Source organism: Cololabis saira, chromosome 10 (genome assembly GCF_033807715.1).
Source record: "Cololabis saira isolate AMF1-May2022 chromosome 10, fColSai1.1, whole genome shotgun sequence".
Classification (NCBI taxonomy): Eukaryota; Metazoa; Chordata; class Actinopteri; order Beloniformes; family Belonidae; genus Cololabis; species Cololabis saira.
In genome coordinates, this window is record NC_084596.1 from 757,432 (window position 1) to 779,378 (window position 21,947).

At 49.0% G+C, this 21,947-nt stretch overlaps 1 pseudogene; it reads left to right on the top strand.

Moving 5' to 3' along the window:
- Positions 1 to 21,947, top strand: part of LOC133452286 (phospholipid phosphatase-related protein type 4-like) — a 54,387-nt pseudogene that overhangs the window by 10,953 nt on the left and 21,487 nt on the right.

Here is a 21,947-nt window from a genome sequence, read left to right on the forward strand (position 1 = left end):
GGAGAGGCCATCCTGTACTGCTATCTGTCCTTGTGTTCTAGATCCTGATCGGAGAGGCCGTCCTGTACTGCTATCTGTCCTTGTGTTCTAGATCCTGATTGGAGAGGCCATCCTGTACTGCTATCTGTCCTTGTGTTTGTGTTCTAGATTCTGATTGGAGAGGCCATCCTGTACTGCTATCTGTCCTTGTGTTCTAGATCCTGATCGGAGAGGCCGTCCTGTACTGCTATCTGTCCTTGTGTTCTAGATCCTGATCGGAGAGGCCATCCTGTACTGCTATCTGTCCTTGTGTTCTAGATCCTGATCGGAGAGGCCATCCTGTACTGCTATCTGTCCTTGTGTTTGTGTTCTAGATTCTGATTGGAGAGGCCATCCTGTACTGCTATCTGTCCTTGTGTTTGTGTTCTAGATTCTGATTGGAGAGGCCATCCTGTACTGCTATCTGTCCTTGTGTTCTAGATCCTGATTGGAGAGGCCGTCCTGTACTGCTATCTGTCCTTGTGTTTGTGTTCTAGATTCTGATTGGAGAGGCCATCCTGTACTGCTATCTGTCCTTGTGTTTGTGTTCTAGATTCTGATTGGAGAGGCCATCCTGTACTGCTATCTGTCCTTGTGTTTGTGTTCTAGATTCTGATTGGAGAGGCCATCCTGTACTGCTATCTGTCCTTGTGTTCTAGATCCTGATCGGAGAGGCCATCCTGTACTGCTATCTGTCCTTGTGTTCTAGATCCTGATCGGAGAGGCCATCCTGTACTGCTATCTGTCCTTGTGTTTGTGTTCTAGATTCTGATTGGAGAGGCCGTCCTGTACTGCTATCTATCCTTGTGTTTGTGTTTTAGATTCTGATTGGAGAGGCCATCCTGTACTGCTATCTGTCCTTGTGTTCTAGATCCTGATCGGAGAGGCCATCCTGTACTGCTATCTGTCCTTGTGTTTGTGTTCTAGATTCTGATTGGAGAGGCCGTCCTGTACTGCTATCTATCCTTGTGTTTGTGTTTTAGATTCTGATTGGAGAGGCCGTCCGGTACTGCCATCTGTCCTTGCGTTTATTCGTGCGTTCTTTCGTGCATGCGTTTTTTTGTGCGTGCGTTTGTTTTTTCGTGTATGCGTGCGTTTTTTCATGCGTGCGTGCGTTTTTTCACGAGTGCTTTCGTGCGTTTTTCCGTGCGTTTTTTCGTGGGTTTTTGTCATGCGTTTTTTTCGTACGTGCGTGCGTTTGTTCGTGTGCCTGCGTTTTTCTTGCTTTCTTTCGTGTAAGTGTGCGTTATTTCGTGCGTTTTTTTGTGCGTTCTTTCGTGCGTGCGTGCGTTTTTTCGTGCGAGTGTGCGTTATTTTGTGTGTTTTTTCGTGCGAGCGTGCGTTATTTCGTGCGTGCGTTTTTTCATGCGTTTTTTTCCTCCGTGCGTGCGTTTATTTGTGCGTTCTTTCGTGCGTGCGTTTTTTCGTGCGAGCATGCATTTTTTCATTCGATCCTGATTGGAGAGGCCGTCCTGTACTGCTATCTGTCCTTGTGTTTGTGTTCTAGATCCTGATTGGAGAGGCCATCCTGTACTGCTATGTGTCCTTGTGTTCTAGATCCTGATTGGAGAGGCCATCCTGTACTGCTATCTGTCCTTGTGTTCTAGATCCTGATTGGAGAGGCCATCCTGTACTGCTATCTGTCCTTGTGTTCTAGATCCTGATTGGAGAGGCCATCCTGTACTGCTATCTGTCCTTGTGTTTGTGTTCTAGATTCTGATTGGAGAGGCCATCCTGTACTGCTATCTGTCCTTGTGTTCTAGATCCTGATTGGAGAGGCCGTCCTGTACTGCTATCTGTCCTTGTGTTCTAGATTCTGATTGGAGAGGCCATCCTGTACTGCTATCTGTCCTTGTGTTCTAGATCCTGATTGGAGAGGCCATCCTGTACTGCTATCTGTCCTTGTGTTATAGATCCTGATTGGAGAGGCCATCCTGTACTGCTATCTGTCCTTGTGTTTGTGTTCTAGATCCTGATTGGAGAGGCCATCCTGTACTGCTATCTGTCCTTGTGTTTGTGTTCTAGATCCTGATTGGAGAGGCCATCCTGTACTGCTATCTGTCCTTGTGTTATAGATCCTGATTGGAGAGGCCGTCCTGTACTGCTATCTGTCCTTGTGTTCTAGATCCTGATTGGAGAGGCCGTCCTGTACTGCTATCTGTCCTTGTGTTTGTGTTCTAGATCCTGATTGGAGAGGCCATCCTGTACTGCTATCTGTCCTTGTGTTCTAGATCCTGATTGGAGAGGCCGTCCTGTACTGCTATCTGTCCTTGTGTTTGTGTTCTAGATCCTGATTGGAGAGGCCATCCTGTACTGCTATCTGTCCTTGTGTTTGTGTTCTAGATCCTGATTGGAGAGGCCATCCTGTACTGCTATCTGTCCTTGTGTTTGTGTTCTAGATCCTGATTGGAGAGGCCATCCTGTACTGCTATGTGTCCTTGTGTTCTAGATCCTGATTGGAGAGGCCATCCTGTACTGCTATCTGTCCTTGTGTTCTAGATCCTGATTGGAGAGGCCATCCTGTACTGCTATCTGTCCTTGTGTTCTAGATCCTGATTGGAGAGGCCATCCTGTACTGCTATCTGTCCTTGTGTTATAGATCCTGATTGGAGAGGCCATCCTGTACTGCTATCTGTCCTTGTGTTTGTGTTCTAGATCCTGATTGGAGAGGCCATCCTGTACTGCTATCTGTCCTTGTGTTTGTGTTCTAGATCCTGATTGGAGAGGCCATCCTGTACTGCTATCTGTCCTTGTGTTATAGATCCTGATTGGAGAGGCCGTCCTGTACTGCTATCTGTCCTTGTGTTATAGATCCTGATTGGAGAGGCCGTCCTGTACTGCTATCTGTCCTTGTGTTTGTGTTCTAGATCCTGATTGGAGAGGCCATCCTGTACTGCTATCTGTCCTTGTGTTCTAGATCCTGATTGGAGAGGCCATCCTGTACTGCTATCTGTCCTTGTGTTCTAGATCCTGATTGGAGAGGCCGTCCTGTACTGCTATCTGTCCTTGTGTTTGTGTTCTAGATCCTGATTGGAGAGGCCATCCTGTACTGCTATCTGTCCTTGTGTTTGTGTTCTAGATTCTGATTGGAGAGGCCATCCTGTACTGCTATCTGTCCTTGTGTTTGTGTTCTAGATTCTGATTGGAGAGGCCGTCCTGTACTGCTATCTGTCCTTGTGTTTGTGTTCTAGATTCTGATTGGAGAGGCCATCCTGTACTGCTATCTGTCCTTGTGTTCTAGATCCTGATTGGAGAGGCCATCCTGTACTGCTATCTGTCCTTGTGTTTGTGTTCTAGATTCTGATTGGAGAGGCCATCCTGTACTGCTATCTGTCCTTGTGTTCTAGATCCTGATTGGAGAGGCCATCCTGTACTGCTATCTGTCCTTGTGTTCTAGATCCTGATTGGAGAGGCCATCCTGTACTGCTATCTGTCCTTGTGTTCTAGATCCTGATTGGAGAGGCCATCCTGTACTGCTATCTGTCCTTGTGTTTGTGTTCTAGATTCTGATTGGAGAAGCCATCCTGTACTGCTATCTGTCCTTGTGTTCTAGATCCTGATCGGAGAGGCCATCCTGTACTGCTATCTGTCCTTGTGTTTGTGTTCTAGATCCTGATTGGAGAGGCCGTCCTGTACTGCTATCTGTCCTTGTGTTCTAGATCCTGATTGGAGAGGCCGTCCTGTACTGCTATCTGTCCTTGTGTTCTAGATCCTGATTGGAGAGGCCATCCTGTACTGCTATCTGTCCTTGTGTTCTAGATTCTGATTGGAGAGGCCATCCTGTACTGCTATCTGTCCTTGTGTTTGTGTTCTAGATCCTGATTGGAGAGGCCATCCTGTACTGCTATCTATCCTTGTGTTTGTGTTCTAGATCCTGATTGGAGAGGCCATCCTGTACTGCTATCTGTCCTTGTGTTCTAGATCCTGATTGGAGAGGCCATCCTGTACTGCTATCTGTCCTTGTGTTTGTGTTCTAGATTCTGATTGGAGAGGCCATCCTGTACTGCTATCTGTCCTTGTGTTCTAGATTCTGATTGGAGAGGCCATCCTGTACTGCTATCTGTCCTTGTGTTCTAGATTCTGATTGGAGAGGCCATCCTGTACTGCTATCTGTCCTTGTGTTCTAGATCCTGATTGGAGAGGCCGTCCTGTACTGCTATCTGTCCTTGTGTTTGTGTTCTAGATCCTGATTGGAGAGGCCATCCTGTACTGCTATCTGTCCTTGTGTTCTAGATCCTGATTGGAGAGGCCATCCTGTACTGCTATCTGTCCTTGTGTTCTAGATCCTGATTGGAGAGGCCATCCTGTACTGCTATCTGTCCTTGTGTTTGTGTTCTAGATCCTGATTGGAGAGGCCATCCTGTACTGCTATCTGTCCTTGTGTTTGTGTTCTAGATTCTGATTGGAGAGGCCGTCCTGTACTGCTATCTGTCCTTGTGTTTGTGTTCTAGATCCTGATTGGAGAGGCCATCCTGTACTGCTATCTGTCCTTGTGTTCTAGATTCTGATTGGAGAGGCCGTCCTGTACTGCTATCTGTCCTTGTGTTTGTGTTCTAGATTCTGATTGGAGAGGCCATCCTGTACTGCTATCTGTCCCGGAGGTCGGTGTGTCCTGCAGACCGAGGCCAACATCAACGCCGCCGGCTGCAACTTCAACTCCTACATCCGCCGAGCCGTCCGCTTCATAGGTGGGAGGACTAAACGCTGCACTGCTGCAGCTGCTAATTCACATGTTTCGGTGGCCGTAAGAACCGAACACAAACAGACAAAACTGGGCCGGGTAAAGATCTGGCTGAGGTTTCATCACCATATCAGGTGGATTTCAAATGGCAAGAAATGAAGAAAGCAAATACTGTAAAGGCAAGGCAAGTTTATTTGTAGAGAACAATTCAACACTGTCACGGTGTGGTGTTGTTGAGGACCCAAACGCAGGAGAGCAGGAGGCAGGAGTTCCAGAAAACTCAGGAACCAAAAACGCTGCAGAGCAGGATCAAAAAAGGCAGAACAAAAACAGGAATCCAACAACTAGAGGAGACATGGAGGGAGCAAACAGTACACAGCTTATAACGAGACACATCTTATACGAGACACAGGGGATAACGAGACACAGGGGATAACGAGACACAGGGGATAACGAGACACAGGGGATAACGAGACACAGGGATAACAAGACACAGGGGATAACGAGACCACAGGTGATAACGAGACACAGGGATAACGAGACACGGGGATAACGAGACACATCTTATAACGAGGACACAGGGGATAACGAGACACATCTTATAACGAGACACAGGGGATAACGAGACACATCTTATAACGAGACACGGGGATACGAGACAGGGATAACGAGACACAGGGATAACGAGACACAGGGGATAACGAGACACAGGGGATAACGAGACACAGGTGATAACGAGGACACATCTTATAACGAGACACAGGGGATAACGAGACACAGGGATAACGAGACACAGGGGATAACGAGACACAGGGGATAACGAGACACAGGGATAACGAGACACGGGGATAACGAGACACAGGGATAACGAGACACAGATGATAACGAGACACATCTTATAACGAGACACAGGGGATAACGAGACACAGGGGATAACGAGACACAGGGGATAACGAGACACAGGGATAACGAGACACGGGGATAACGAGACACATCTTATAACGAGACACAGGGGATAACGAGACACATCTTATAACGAGACACAGGGGATAACGAGACACATCTTATAACGAGACACAGGGGATAACGAGACACAGGGGATAACGAGACACAGGGATAACGAGACACAGGGGATAACGAGGACACAGGTGATAATGAGACACATCTTATAACGAGACACAGGGGATAACGAGACACAGGGGATAACGAGACACAGGGATAACGAGACACGGGGATAACGAGACACAGGGGATAACGAGACACAGATGATAACGAGACACATCTTATAACGAGACACAGGGGATAACGAGACACATCTTATAACGAGACACAGGGGATAACGAGACACATCTTATAACGAGACACAGGGGATAACGAGACACAGGGGATAACGAGACACAGGGATAACGAGACACAGGGGATAACGAGACACGGGGATAACGAGACACAGGAGATAACGAGACACAGGTGATAACGAGACACAGGGGATAACGAGACACAGGGGATAACAAGACACACGGGATAACGAGACACAGGGGATAACGAGACACACGGGATAACGAGACACCGGAGATAACGAGACACAGGGGATAACGAGACACACGGGATAACGAGACACGGGAGATAACGAGACACGGGAGATAACGAGACACAGAGGATAACGAGACACAGGGGATAACGAGACACAGGGGATAATGAGACACAGGGGATAACGAGACACAGGGGATAACGAGACACAGGGGATAACGAGACACACGGGATAACGAGACACGGGAGATAACGAGACACGGGAGATAACGAGACACAGAGGATAACGAGACACGGGATAACGAGACACAGGGGATAACGAGACACACGGGATAACGAGACACCGGAGATAACGAGACACGGGGGATAACGAGATACAGGGGATAACGAGACACAGGAGATAACGAGACACAGGTGATAACGAGACACAGGTGACGACAATCAGGGCAGATGGAAACAGGAGGGAACGAACTGAAAACTAAAACCGGGGGAAATGTCAAACCCTGACAAACACAAGGTAATTCAAAGTGCTTTCCATTTTGGCAGGATGAAGCTCGACTCCACTAAAACAGGACTTTATTCCCAGACAACAGAACCCAACTGACAACAAAAACTGACGGTTGACAACTCAAAAAGAAAACGCGTTGCTAACCAAAACCGCCCCGTGACCACGCCTCCTTCCCTACAGTCCTGATGGGTGCGAGGTCCATAATTGTGTCCGCCACAACATCAACATTAAAAGCAGCAAGTCACAATTAAACAGTAAATAACAAATAAAATAAGAAAAGAGGTAAAATAATAAAAGCACCAGTTGTTAGTCGGTAAGGGCAGTAGATCCAGCAGGCTCATCTCATTCTTATAATGGCAATAATTACGTTTCTATACGGTCAAAACGTACAAAGACCGGGTCAAATACAGGATTACAAAAGTAATCTGTAACAAATCGTACGGTGAATAAGACCAATTTGACAATTCTACGTCACAATGCCGGCATTCAGGGCTTATCCATAACTTTGCACGGTTTTCAAAAAGTATTTAATTGCGTCATTATTCCGACTTTGATGAGTACAGTGTCAGTGCTGTTTGTGGCTGAAATCCAGACTGAAAAGCGTTAAAAAGATTGTTTTGCATCATAAAAGCATGAATTTGCTGCCTTTTCAATGATTTTCCCCAAAAATGGCAGATTTGATATTGGCCTACAGTTATTAAGTGTTGTAGCATCCAGAAGAGGTTTTATTATATATATAAACTTTATCTGCAGACACTGGGTCCAGAATACAAAACGAGATACAAGACACAGACATTAAAAACAAAGAGAAAGAGATTCACTTGTGCCGTTCAAATTCGTTAAAAACATACAAACATTTCCTCCAGTGTTTCCAGAAACAGGAGAACCTTGTATCTCTGTGTCGTCTCTGTTCAGGCCATAATTAAAGCTTTCTTTGACTCCTTCAGTCTACACATAAATCTAAACATAATATTCATCAGTACAGCCTGGAAACTGGTCACAAACATTTCACTTGCACTTGTCCATCTAGGGCAGGGGTCAGCAACCCGCGGCTCTTTAGCGCCGCCCTAGTGGCTCCTGGAACTTTTTCAAAAATGTTTGACCTTTTTTTTTCCTCTTTTTTCCTTTTTGCTTTTTCTTTTTTTCTCTTTTTTTCCTGTTTTAAAAAAAAAAAATTCTCGTTTTCTTTTTTTTCTTCTTTTTTTCTTCCTTTCTCCTTTACTTTTTAATCTCGACATTTTAACATTAATCTCGACATTTGGAATGTTTTTCTTGACATTTGTCTTCTTTCTAAGGCTGATACAAGACTACAAGGCTCCAGATATATTAGTTTTTTGTGTTTTTGGTCCAATGTGGATCTAAAACATTCTGGGTTGCCGACCGCTGGTCTAGGGAGTTTTAGAAACATTCTAGAAGCATCGTTGTCTCTGCCAGCCGTAGCTTTTTCATTTTAGCTCTGGTATAAGTGAGCGGCGTCTAGCGGAGTGTAATACGTTTAAATTAAAATATTAAAAAGTAAAAGAGGTCAAAACCTCCTAACGCACCATCGTTCTTCTGCTGTGATTGATTGATTGATTGATTGATTGATTGATTGATTGATTGATTGATTGATTGATTGATTGATTGATTGATTGATTGATTGATTGATTGATTGATTGGTGGTTGTAGCGGTTATTGGTTCTTCTCTGCAGGAGTCCACGTGTTCGGCCTGTGATTGATTATTGCACCATCTTTATTCTCCTGCAGGAGTCCACGTGTTCGGCCTGTGCGTGACGGCGTTGATCACCGACATCCTGCAGCTTTCCACCGGCCAGCTAACGCCGTTCTGGCTGGACGTCTGCAAACCCAACCTGACCAGCATCAACGTCTCCAGCTGCGACGAAGCTTTTATCCTGGAGGACATCTGCTCCGGACAAGACACAGGACTGATCAATACTGGGAGGTGAGGGGGGGACAAGATACAGGACTGATCAATACTGGGAGGTGAGGGGGGGGCAAGATACAGGACTGATCAATACTGGGAGGTGAGGGGGGGGGGGGGGACAAGATACAGGACTGATCAATACTGGGAGGTGAGGGGGGGGCAAGATACAGGACTGATCAATACTGGGAGGTGAGGGGGGGGGGGGGGGACAAGATACAGGACTGATCAATACTGGGAGGTGAGGGGGGGGGACAAGATACAGGGCTGATCAATACTGGGAGGTGAGGGGGGGGGGAGATACAGGACTGATCAATACTGGGAGGTGAGGGGGGGGGGGGGGATACAGGACTGATCAATACTGGGAGGTGAGGGGGGGGGGGGGGACAAGATACAGGACTGATCAATACTGGGAGGTGAGGGGGGGGGGGATACAGGACTGATCAATACTGGGAGGTGAGGGGGGGGGGGGGAGATACAGGACTGATCAATACTGGGAGGTGAGGGGGGGGGGGAGATACAGGACTGATCAATACTGGGAGGTGAGGGGGGGGGGGGGGGGAGATACAGGACTGATCAATACTGGGAGGTGAGGGGGGGGGGGGGGAGATACAGGACTGATCAATACTGGGAGGTGAGGGGGGGGGACAAGATACAGGACTGATCAATACTGGGAGGTGAGGGGGGGGGGGGGATACAGGACTGATCAATACTGGGAGGTGAGGGGGGGGGGAGATACAGGACTGATCAATACTGGGAGGTGAGGGGGGGGGGAGATACAGGACTGATCAATACTGGGAGGTGAGGGGGGGGGGGGGACAAGATACAGGACTGATCAATACTGGGAGGTGAGGGGGGGGGACAAGATACAGGACTGATCAATACTGGGAGGTGAGGGGGGGGGGGACAAGATACAGGACTGATCAATACTGGGAGGTGAGGGGGGGGGGGGGGACAAGATACAGGACTGATCAATACTGGGAGGTGAGGGGGGGGGGGACAAGATACAGGACTGATCAATACTGGGAGGTGAGGGGGGGGGGGATACAGGACTGATCAATACTGGGAGGTGAGGGGGGGGGGGGGAGATACAGGACTGATCAATACTGGGAGGTGAGGGGGGGGGGGAGATACAGGACTGATCAATACTGGGAGGTGAGGGGGGGGGGGGGACAAGATACAGGACTGATCAATACTGGGAGGTGAGGGGGGGGGGGGGGAGATACAGGACTGATCAATACTGGGAGGTGAGGGGGGGGGGGACAAGATACAGGACTGATCAATACTGGGAGGTGAGGGGGGGGGGGAGATACAGGACTGATCAATACTGGGAGGTGAGGGGGGGGGGGACAAGATACAGGACTGATCAATACTGGGAGGTGAGGGGGGGGGGGGACAAGATACAGGACTGATCAATACTGGGAGGTGAGGGGGGGGGGGGGGGACAAGATACAGGACTGATCAATACTGGGAAGTGAGGGGGGGGGGGACAAGATACAGGACTGATCAATACTGGGAGGTGAGGGGGGGGGGGGGACAAGATACAGGACTGATCAATACTGGGAGGTGAGGGGGGGGGGGGACAAGATACAGGACTGATCAATACTGGGAGGTGAGGGGGGGGGGGGGGGGACAAGATACAGGACTGATCAATACTGGGAAGTGAGGGGGGGGGGGACAAGATACAGGACTGATCAATACTGGGAGGTGAGGGGGGGGGACAAGATACAGGACTGATCAATACTGGGAGGTGAGGGGGGGGGGGGGGACAAGATACAGGACTGATCAATACTGGGAGGTGAGGGGGGGGGGGGGGGACAAGATACAGGACTGATCAATACTGGGAGGTGAGGGGGGGGGGACAAGATACAGGACTGATCAATACTGGGAGGTGAGGGGGGGGGGACAAGATACAGGACTGATCAATACTGGGAAGTGAGGGGGGGGGACAAGATACAGGACTGATCAATACTGGGAGGTGAGGGGGGGGGGGGGACAAGATACAGGACTGATCAATACTGGGAGGTGAGGGGGGGGGGGGGGGGACAAGATACAGGACTGATCAATACTGGGAGGTGAGGGGGGGGGGGGGACAAGATACAGGACTGATCAATACTGGGAGGTGAGGGGGGGGGGGGGGACAAGATACAGGACTGATCAATACTGGGAGGTGAGGGGGGGGGGGGGACAAGATCCAGGACTGATCAATACTGGGAGGTGAGGGGGGGGGGGGGGACAAGATACAGGACTGATCAATACTGGGAGGTGAGGGGGGGGGGGGGGACAAGATACAGGACTGATCAATACTGGGAGGTGAGGGGGGGGGGGGGGACAAGATACAGGACTGATCAATACTGGGAGGTGAGGGGGGGGCAAGATGTTCTTTTGTGCGTGCGTGCGTTTTTTCATGCGACCGTGCGTTCTTTCATGCGTTCTTTCGTGCGTGTGTGCGTTCTTTCATGCATTCTTTCGTGCATGTGGGAGTTTTTTCGGACGTTTTTTCGTGCGTGCGTGCGTTTTTTTTGCGTGAGTGTGCGTTCTTTCGTGCGTGCGTGCGTTTTTTCCTGCGTCTTTTCCTGCGTGCCAGCATTTTTTCTTGCGTTCTTTTGAGCAAGAGTACGTTTTTTTGTGCGTGCGTGCGCTTTTTCTTGCGCTTTTTCGTGCGTGCGTGCGGCTTTCATGCGTTTTTCCTGCGTTTTTCCTGCGTGCGTGCATTTTTTCGTGCGAGCGTGCGTTCTTTTGTGCGTTTTTGCGTGCATGCGTTTCTTTTTAAGGACTCATCAACGCTGGGAGGTGAGGTTGAGTGGCGGGGGGACAAGACATTCTTTCGTGTGTGTGTGCGTGCGTGTGTGCGTGCATGTTTTCGTGCGGGCGTGCGTTTTTTCGTGCGTGCATGCGTTTTTTCGTGCGTTCTTTCGTGCGTGCGTGCCTTTTTTTGTGCGAGCGTGCGTTTTTTCCTGCGTGTGCGTTCTTTCGTGCGTTCTTTCGTGCTTGTGTGCCTTTTTCCGTGTGAGCGTGCATTTTTTCCTGCGTGTGTGCGTTTTTTCATGCGTGTGTGCGTTCTTTCGTGCGTGCGTTCTCTCGTGCGTGCGTGCGTTTTTTCATGCGTGTGTGCGTTCTTTCGTGCGTGCGTTCTCTCGTGTGTGCGTGCGTTTTTTCCTGCGTGTGTGCGTTTTTTTGTGCGAGCGTGCGTTCTTTCGTATGTTCTTTCGTGCGTTCTTTCGTGCGTTTTTCCGTGCGTGCGTGCGTTTTTTCTTAAGGACTCATCAATGCTGGGAGGTGAGGTGGAAGACATTCTTTTGTGCGTGCATAAGTTTTTTGTACGTTCTTTCGAGCGTGCATTTTTTCGTGCGTTCTTTCGTGCGTGCGTTTTTTTCGTGCGAGCGTGCATTCTTTTGTCCGTTTTTTCGTGCATGAGGGAGTTTTTTCGTGCGTGCCAGCATTTCTTCGTGCGTTCGTTCGTACAAGGGTGCGTTTTCTTGTGCGTGCGTGCGCTTTTTCTTGCGAGTGTTCTCTCGTGCGTGCGTTTTTTCTTGCGTGCGTGTGTTTTTACGTGCGTTTTTTCTTAAGGACTCATCAACGCTGGGAGCTGAGGGGGGAGACGGGGGACAAGACGTTCTTTCGTGCATGTGTGCGTTTTTTAGTGCGTTTTTTTCGTGTGTTCTTACGTGCGTTTTTGCGTGCGTGTGTGCGTGCGTGTTTTCGTGCAGGCGTGCGTTTTTTCGTATGTGCATGCGTTTTTTTGTGTTTTTTTTCGTGCGTGTGTGCGTTTTTTCCTGCCTGTGTGCGTGCGTTTTTTCGTGCGTGCCAGCATTTCTTCCTGCATTCTTCCGTGCAAGAGTGCGTTTTTTTTGTGCGTGCGTGCGCTTTTTGTTGCGCTTTTTCGTGCGTGCGTGCTGGCTTTCATGCGTTTTTCCTGCGTTTTTCCTGTGTGCGTGCATTTTTTCGTGCGAGCGTGCGTTCTTTCGTACGTTCTTTCGTGCATTCTTTCGTGCGTGCGTGCGTTTTTTCGTGTGAGCGTGCGTTCTTTCGTGCATGCATGCGTTTCTTCTTGCGTTTTTTTCGTGCGTGCCAGCATTTCTTCGTGCAAGGGTGCGTTTTTTTGTTTGTGTGTGCGCTTTTTCTTGCGCTTTTTCGTGCGTGCGTTCTCTCGTGCGTGCGTGCGTTTTTTTTGTGCGAGCCTGCGTTCTTTCGTGTGTTCTTTCGTGCGTTTTTCCGTGCATGCGTGCGTTTTTTCTTAAGGACTCATCAATGCTGGGAGGTGAGGTGGAAGACATTGTTTTGTGCGTTTTTTGTACATTCTTTCGAGCGTGCATTTTTTCGTGCGTTCTTTCGTGCGTACGTGCGTTTTTTTTTGTGCGAGCGTGCATTCTTTTGTCCGTTTTTTCGTGCATGCGGGAGTTTTTTCTGACGTTTTTTCGTTTGTGCCAGCATTTTTTCGTGCGTTCGTTCGTGCAAGGGTGCGTGCGCGCGCTTTTTCTTGCGAGCGTTCTCTCGTGCGTGCGTTTTTTCTTGCGTGCGTGCGTTTTTACGTGCGTTTTTTCTTAAGGACTCATCAACGCTGGGAGCTGAGGGGGGGGACGGGAGGACAAGACGTTCTTTCGTGAATGCGTGCGTTTTTTAGTGCGTTTTTTCGTGTGTTCTTTCGTGCGTGCATGCGTTCTTTCGTGCGTGCGTGCGTTTTTTTTGTGCATTCTTTCGTGTATTCTTACGTGCGTTTTTTTCGTGCGTGCGTGCGTGTTTTCGTGCAGGCGTGCGTTTTTTCGTGTGTGCATGCGTTTTTTTTTGTGTTTTCTTTCGTGCGTGCGTGCCTTTTTTCGTGCGTGTGTGCGTTTTTTCCTGCCTGTGTGCGTTCTTTCGTGCGTGCATTCTCTTGTGCGTGCGTGCGTTTTTTCATGCGTTTTTTCATGCGTGCGTGCATTCTTTCGTGCGTGCCTGCGTTTCTTCCTGCGCTTTTTCGTGCGTGCATGCCGGCTTTCATGCGTTTTTCCTGCGTTTTTTCGTGCGAGCGTTCGTTCTTTCGTGCAGGCATGCGTTCTTTTGTGTGTTTTTGCGTGCGTGCGTTTTTCGTGCGTGTGTTTCTTCTTAAGGACTCATCAACGCTGGGAGATGAGGTTGAGTGGCAGGGAGACAAGTCTTTTGTGCATGTGTGCGTTTTTTTCGTGTGTGTGCGTGCGTGTGTGCCTGCGTGCGTGTGTGCGTGCGTGTTTTTGTGCGTGCATGCGTTTTTTCGTCCGTTCTTTCGTGCGCGCGTGCCTTTTTTTGTGCCAGCGTGCGTTTTTTCGAGCGTGTGTTTTTTATTGCGTTCTTTCGTGCATGCGTGCGTTTTTAAGTGCGTTTTTTCGTGTGTTCTTTCGTGCGTTTTTTCCTGCCTGTGTGCGTTCTTTCGTGCGTGCATTCTCTTGTGCGTGAATTTTTTCATGCGTTTCTTCATGCGTGCGTGCATTCTTTCGTGCGTTTTTTCGTGCGTGCGTGCGTTTTTTCCTGCGCTTTTTCGTGCGTGCATGCCGGCTTTCATGCGTTTTTCCTGCGTTTTTTCGTGCGAGCGTTCGTTCTTTCGTGCAGGCATGCGTTCTTTTGTGTGTTTTGCGTGCGTGCGTTTTTCGTGCGTGCGTTTCTTCTTAAGGACTCAACGCTGGGAGATGAGGTTGAGTGGCAGGGAGACAAGACATTCTTTCGTGCATGTGTGCGTTTTTTCGTGTGTGTGCGTGCGTGTGTGCCTGCGTGCGTGTGTGCGTGCGTGCATGCGTGCGTGCATGCGTTTTTTCGTCCGTTCTTTCGTGCGCGCGTTTTTTCGTGCGTGTGTTTTTTCGTGCGTGTGTTTTTTCGTGCGTGTGTTTTTTCGTGCGTGTGTGCATTTTTTCGTGCGTGTGTGCGGTTTTTTGTGCGTTTTTTTGTGCGTGCGTGCGTTTTTCCGTGCGTTCTTTCGAGCGTGTGTTTTTTCTTGCGTTCTTTCGTGCATGCGTGCGTTTTTTCCGTGCGAGCGCGCGTTCTTTTGTGCATTCTTTCGCGTGTCTTTTCGTGCGTGCGTGCGTTTTTTTGTGCGTTCTCTCGTGCGTGCGTGCCTTTTTTCGTGCAAGCGTACGTTTTTTCGTTTTATTCAAATCAAAGTGGAAAAACTTAAATAAACTCTATAAACTGCTCAGCAGAAGATGAAGTGGGCTGTCATCAGCATAAAAGTGCAATTCTTCTTCTTCTGTCTTTCAGGAAGTCGTTTCCCTCCCAGCATGCAACACTGTCTGCCTTCGCAGCCGTTTACGTCTCAGTAAGTTCCCTTAAATATCTGCAGTTCAGGTTCCACCTTGTTCCTCCACCACTGTGTTCCTCCTCCACCGTGTTCCTCCACCACCATAACTGTTGCCTGAGAGAAACCCTGAAGGTTTACCAAAGTAAAGGTTTTCTACCCATGTAAAGGTTTTTTACCCGTGTAAAGGTTTTTTACCCGTGTAAAGGTTTTCTACCCGTGTAAAGGTTTTTACCCGTGTAAAGGTTTTTACCCGTGTAAATGTTTTCTACCCGTGTAAAGGTTTTTACCCGTGTAAAGGTTTTTACCCGTGTAAAGGTTTTCTACCCGTGTAAAGGTTTTTACACGTGTAAAGGTTTTCTCCCCGTGTAAAGGTTTTCTACCCGTGTAAAGGTTTTTACACGTGTAAAGGTTTTCTCCCCGTGTAAAGTTTTCTACCCATGTAAAGGTTTTTACACGTGTAAAGGTTTTCTGCCCGTGTAAAGGTTTCTCCCTGTGTAAAGGTTTTGGTTTGGTTCTTGGTGTTCCAGATGTATTTCAACACGGTCCTCAGCGACGCCGCTAAGCTGCTGAAGCCCCTGCTGGTCTTCTCCTTCGTCATGCTGGCGGTTCTGGCCGGGCTGACCCGGATCATCCAGTTCCGGAACCACCCGGCGGACGTTTACTTCGGCTGGACCCTGGGAGCAGCCGTGGCCGTCTACCTGGTAAGACCGGCCGGTCTCTGGTCTGGTCTAGCTGGACCCCCGTCCCCCCCAGAACCTGAGATCACCAACCCTCCAGTCCTGTGGAGGCTTTTAGCTCGCAAAGTTTGCAAATTATTCCCTTTTTTTAATCCATTGGACACTGTGGTGGCAAAAATTGTTGTTCGTTCAAATAAGGTGTTCAAAAATGAATGTCAGGACACACTCAGCTGTCTTTCTGGAGTTTTAATGAAAAGAGAACGGAGAATGGAGGATCACACAGTGCAGATCTGATCAGACGCTCAGTCAGCCAGTAATGCCCTAGCAATGTTTAACACACGCTCTCTTATAATGGCCAGGCTGGGAACAGCTAGACGAAATATCACCCTGGCAACCGTGCTAGGCTCTGTGTCAAAGGAGCACGACCTCGCCATGGGAATGTTCACTTGAAAACAGGATTTGTGCATTAGTGTTAAAGCATACAAGACTAAAAATATTGTTATACCAAAATTTCCCATTACAACACAAATGAGCGTGAGCTAGCAGCTAACAGTAAACATGGCGCCCCTAGCGATACAAACAGTCCACAGTCTGGTTACGTTTCAGTAAAAAAGACACAGCATGCAATTACAAACCATGAATGTGGCCGTTCCGATCCAGACTAACGTCAGAACTTCTCAAGCCAGCAACAACGTTAGCATGTCCTTGGCTAATGATAGTGCAGGTAACTAATTGACTAACGAACGCCGCCATATTCATATTAGCGCCATTTGCCTCATTGTTGTTCTTTTTTTCCAAATGAGAATCGATGAGCGAATCGACAAAGAACCAAATCATTAATGGAAATTGTAATCGTAAGAAAATGGTATCAATTCCCATCCCTACATCCCTACATCCCTACATCCCTACTCCCTACATCCCTACTCCCTACATCCCTACTCCCTACATCCCTACATCCCTACTCCCTACATCCCTACATCCCTACATCCCTACTCCCTACTCCCTACATCCCTACATCCCTACTCCCTACATCCCTACTCCCTACATCCCTACATCCCTACTCCCTACATCCCTACATCCCTACTCCCTACATCCCTACCCGAATAAAAATGTAGATATATATATATAGATTTATTTAATATGTGTAGATATATAGATTAATATTATGGAAACATGTTATATATATGTATATGTATGTATATGGATATATAGTGATATATTATACATACAGTATTTATGTATGGATATATCTCTGTTAATATATATGGATATATAGTTATATGTAGATATGTTGGTAAATGGATGTATATTTATGTTGATATATAGACTTATATTATGGTTTTTTTTTGTGTTCTATAAGTAAGCTCATTGATTCTCTTGCTATTTTGGAAAAATGAATATAAGATTTGGGGGTAGGACCTGATAAGTATATACTTCAATCCTACTCCCTTTCGAATATGCTGGGTGGATCTGCGAGGTCTGCCTTGTCTTTTTTTGTTTTTTTTTACTTTTTAGTATTGTTCTTTCTAATTTGCATATTCGAAATAAAGCTCAATAAGAGTATAAGAACAACATCCCTACTCCCTACATCCCTACATCCCTACTCCCTACATCCCTACATCCCTACTCCCTACATCCCTACATCCCTACTCCCTACTCCCTACTCCCTACTCCCTACTCCCTACTCCCTACTCCCTACATCCTACTCCCTACATCCCTACATCCCTACTCCCTACATCCCTACATCCCTACTCCCTACTCCCTACTCCCTACTCCCTACTCCCTACTCCCTACTCCCTACATCCCTACTCCCTACATCCCTACATCCCTACTCCCTACATCCCTACATCCCTACTCCCTACATCCCTACTCCCTACATCCCTACTCCCTACTCCCTACATCCCTACATCCCTACATCCCTACTCCCTACATCCCTACATCCCTACTCTCTACATCCCTACATCCCTACTCCCTACATCCCTACTCCCTACATCCCTACATCCCTACTCCCTACATCCCTACATCCCTACTCCCTACACCCCTACTCCCTACATCCCTACATCCCTACTCCCTACATCCCTACATCCCTACTCCCTACATCCCTACATCCCTACTCCCTACTCCCTACATCCCTACATCCCTACATCCCTACATCCCTACATCCCTACTCCCTACATCCCTACATCCCTACTCCCTACATCCCTACTCCCTACTCCCTACATCCCTACATCCCTACATCCCTACTCCCTACATCCCTACATCCCTACTCCCTACATCCCTACTCCCTACATCCCTACTCCCTACATCCCTACATCCCTACTCTCTACATCCCTACATCCCTACTCCCTACATCCCTACTCCCTACATCCCTACATCCCTACTCCCTACATCCCTACATCCCTACTCCTACACCCCTACTCCCTACATCCCTACATCCCTACTCCCTACATCCCTACATCCCTACTCCCTACATCCCTACATCCCTACTCCCTACTCCCTACATCCCTACATCCCTACATCCCTACATCCCTACTCCCTACATCCCTACATCCCTACTCCCTACATCCCTACATCCCTACTCCCTACTCCCTACATCCCTACATCCCTACTCCCTACATCCCTACATCCCTACTCCCTACATCCCTACATTCCTACTCCCTACATCCCTACATCCCTACTCCCTACTCCCTACATCCCTACATCCCTACTCCCTACTCCCTACATCCCTACTCCCTACATCCCTACATCCCTACTCTCTACATCCCTACATCCCTACTCCCTACATCCCTACATCCCTACATCCCTACTCCCTACATCCCTACATCCCTACTCCCTACATCCCTACTCCCTACATCCCTACTCCCTACATCCCTACATCCCTACATCCCTACTCCCTACATCCCTACATCCCTACATCCCTACTCCCTACATCCCTACATCCCTACATCCCTACATCCCTACATCCCTACTCTCTACATCCCTACATCCCTACTCCCTACATCCCTACATCCCTACATCCCTACTCCCTACATCCCTACATCCCTACTCTCTACATCCCTACATCCCTACTCCCTACATCCCTACATCCCTACATCCCTACTCCCTACATCCCTACATCCCTACTCCCTACATCCCTACTCCCTACATCCCTACTCCCTACATCCCTACATCCCTACATCCCTACTCCCTACATCCCTACATCCCTACATCCCTACTCCCTACATCCCTACATCCCTACATCCCTACATCCCTACTCCCTACATCCCTACTCCCTACATCCCTACATCCCTACATCCCTACATCCCTACATCCCTACATCCCTACATCCCTACATCCCTACTCCCTACTCCCTACATCCCTACATCCCTACTCCCTACATCCCTACATCCCTACATCCCTACTCCCTACATCCCTACATCCCTACATCCCTACTCCCTACATCCCTACATCCCTACATCCCTACTCCCTACATCCCTACATCCCTACATCCCTACATCCCTACTCCCTACATCCCTACTCCCTACATCCCTACATCCCTACATCCCTACTCCCTACTCCCTACTCCCTACATCCCTACATCCCTACATCCCTACTCCCTACATCCCTACATCCCTACTCCCTACATCCCTACTCCCTACATCCCTACTCCCTACATCCCTACATCCCTACATCCCTACTCCCTACATCCCTACATCCCTACATCCCTACTCCCTACATCCCTACATCCCTACATCCCTACTCCCTACATCCCTACTCCCTACTCCCTACTCCCTACTCCCTACTCCCTACATCCCTACTCCCTACATCCCTACATCCCTACTCCCTACATCCCTACATCCCTACTCCCTACTCCCTACATCCCTACTCCCTACATCCCTACATCCCTACTCCCTACTCCCTACATCCCTACTCCCTACTCCCTACTCCCTACTCCCTACTCCCTACATCCCTACTCCCTACATCCCTACATCCCTACTCCCTACATCCCTACATCCCTACTCCCTACTCCCTACATCCCTACTCCCTACATCCCTACATCCCTACTCCCTACTCCCTACATCCCTACTCCCTACTCCCTACATCCCTACTCCCTACATCCCTACATCCCTACTCCCTACATCCCTACTCCCTACTCCCTACATCCCTACTCCCTACACCCCTACATCCCTACTCCCTACATCCCTACTCCCTACTCCCTACATCCCTACATCCCTACATCCCTACTCCCTACATCCCTACTCCCTACTCCCTACTCCCTACTCCCTACTCCCTACATCCCTACTCCCTACATCCCTACATCCCTACTCCCTACATCCCTACATCCCTACTCCCTACTCCCTACATCCCTACTCCCTACATCCCTACATCCCTACTCCCTACTCCCTACACCCCTACTCCCTACACCCCTACATCCCTACTCCCTACATCCCTACTCCCTACTCCCTACATCCCTACATCCCTACATCCCTACATCCCTACTCCCTACATCCCTACTCCCTACATCCCTACTCCCTACATCCCTACATCCCTACTCCCTACATCCCTACATCCCTACTCCCTACATCCCTACATCCCTACTCCCTACATCCCTACATCCCTACATCCCTACATCCCTACTCCCTACATCCCTACTCCCTACTCCCTACATCCCTACATCCCTACATCCCTACATCCCTACTCCCTACTCCCTACATCCCTACATCCCTACTCCCTACATCCCTACATCCCTACATCCCTACATCCCTACTCCCTACATCCCTACATCCCTACTCCCTACATCCCTACATCCCTACATCCCTACTCCCTACATCCCTACATCCCTACTCCCTACATCCCTACATCCCTACTCCCTACATCCCTACTCCCTACATCCCTACTCCCTACATCCCTACATCCCTACATCCCTACTCCCTACATCCCTACATCCCTACATCCCTACTCCCTACATCCCTACATCCCTACATCCCTACATCCCTACTCCCTACATCCCTACTCCCTACATCCCTACATCCCTACATCCCTACTCCCTACTCCCTACTCCCTACATCCCTACATCCCTACTCCCTACATCCCTACATCCCTACTCCCTACATCCCTACTCCCTACATCCCTACTCCCTACATCCCTACATCCCTACATCCCTACTCCCTACATCCCTACATCCCTACATCCCTACTCCCTACATCCCTACATCCCTACATCCCTACATCCCTACTCCCTACATCCCTACTCCCTACTCCCTACTCCCTACATCCCTACTCCCTACATCCCTACATCCCTACTCCCTACATCCCTACATCCCTACTCCCTACACCCCTACTCCCTACACCCCTACATCCCTACTCCCTACATCCCTACTCCCTACTCCCTACATCCCTACATCCCTACATCCCTACATCCCTACTCCCTACATCCCTACTCCCTACATCCCTACTCCCTACATCCCTACTCCCTACATCCCTACATCCCTACTCCCTACATCCCTACATCCCTACTCCCTACATCCCTACATCCCTACTCCCTACATCCCTACATCCCTACATCCCTACATCCCTACTCCCTACATCCCTACTCCCTACATCCCTACATCCCTACATCCCTACATCCCTACATCCCTACTCCCTACTCCCTACATCCCTACATCCCTACTCCCTACATCCCTACATCCCTACATCCCTACATCCCTACTCCCTACATCCCTACATCCCTACATCCCTACTCCCTACATCCCTACATCCCTACATCCCTACTCCCTACATCCCTACATCCCTACTCCCTACATCCCTACATCCCTACATCCCTACATCCCTACATCCCTACTCCCTACTCCCTACATCCCTACTCCCTACTCCCTACATCCCTACATCCCTACATCCCTACATCCCTACATCCCTACTCCCTACATCCCTACTCCCTACATCCCTACTCCCTACATCCCTACATCCCTACATCCCTACTCCCTACATCCCTACATCCCTACATCCCTACTCCCTACATCCCTACATCCCTACATCCCTACATCCCTACTCCCTACATCCCTACTCCCTACTCCCTACTCCCTACTCCCTACTCCCTACATCCCTACTCCCTACATCCCTACATCCCTACTCCCTACATCCCTACATCCCTACTCCCTACACCCCTACTCCCTACACCCCTACATCCCTACTCCCTACATCCCTACTCCCTACTCCCTACATCCCTACATCCCTACATCCCTACATCCCTACTCCCTACATCCCTACTCCCTACATCCCTACTCCCTACATCCCTACTCCCTACATCCCTACATCCCTACTCCCTACATCCCTACATCCCTACTCCCTACATCCCTACATCCCTACTCCCTACATCCCTACATCCCTACA